This window comes from Gracilinanus agilis, chromosome 4 (genome assembly GCF_016433145.1).
Source record: "Gracilinanus agilis isolate LMUSP501 chromosome 4, AgileGrace, whole genome shotgun sequence".
Lineage (NCBI taxonomy): Eukaryota > Metazoa > Chordata > Mammalia > Didelphimorphia > Didelphidae > Gracilinanus > Gracilinanus agilis.
In genome coordinates this window covers 32,379,405-32,380,572 of record NC_058133.1, presented here as the reverse complement: position 1 = coordinate 32,380,572, position 1,168 = coordinate 32,379,405, and positions in this window count along the sequence as shown.

Here is a 1,168-nt window from a genome sequence, read left to right as displayed (position 1 = left end):
CCCCCGAGATCTCGCCGGGGAGGCGGGGACTTGCAACCCCGACCCGAACCTAACGGACAGACGGGGAAACTAAGACTCGAAGAGGATGGGGAAGGGAGAGTAGCTCTGTGACGAGCCCACTGGGCAGGCGCCATAGTCCTCCGGGCGTTGAGGGGCTCCGAGCCTGCATCCCCCCAAACTTGGCTCTTCATCTCCTGGGATGATGGCGCATCCTCAGAACTAGTTACCATGGCAACCAAGTAGCCATCCTTTTTCGGGTTTAACGCGTGATTCAGGGCCGAGGTCCGGGCGAAGGCGTACCCAGGGGGTCCGTGGCTCCCCAAAGGATAGAAATTCCTACCCCTCCACCCCGCCCCCGTTTTACACAAGCAGAGCTGGGGGCCCTGGGGTCTTCCCTGCGCGGAGAAGTGACTTGCTCAAGGTCACAGGAAGAATATCTGAACGTTCCACAAATGCTCTTATCTGAGGCCAATGATGGAGAAGGACTTATCCAAAGTCACCCAAAAGGGCTGGCTGGATGGAGCTGGTCTTAAGGAGCTCCAAGTAGGAACAGGAGGGCAGTGGGGGGCCAGCCTTGGAGTCGGGGAAATCCAGGGTTTGAATCCTAACCCAGGGTTACTTCCGAATTGTGTGACCATGAACAAGTCCCTATGAGCCTCACTTTCATCATCTATAAAATGGAAACAATCCCAAGAGGACTTCACTGCCTCACTGGGGAGTAATTCGATTTAAGGGAAACAGCAGTGTAGATGACATGCCCTGGAAACACTAGATGCCACTCATTAGGTATAAAGATGTAAAATCAGAATCCCACTTGCTGCACACCTCCTGATGGAGTTCAGATGCAGGAGATTTGCATTTGTCCATGTGGCCAAAGTGAATTTGTTTTGCTTGTCTCTGTTTATAAGGAGGGATTACTTTCTTTTTTAAAACTTCTATCTTTGGTCTTAGTATCAATTCTAAGACCGAAGAGCTGGAAGGGCTGGGCAGTTAAGTGACTTGCCCAGAGTGTCTGAGTTAGATTTGAACTCAGCCACCACCACCCCAATTCCATTTTTTGAAAAAGGAAATAGGGGGTTGAAAAGGTAGAGCTCCAGTAATAGTGATGTAAATTTTTAAAAAGAGAGGAATAGAAAGTCATGGGAGCAGGTTAAAAAATACAGAGACA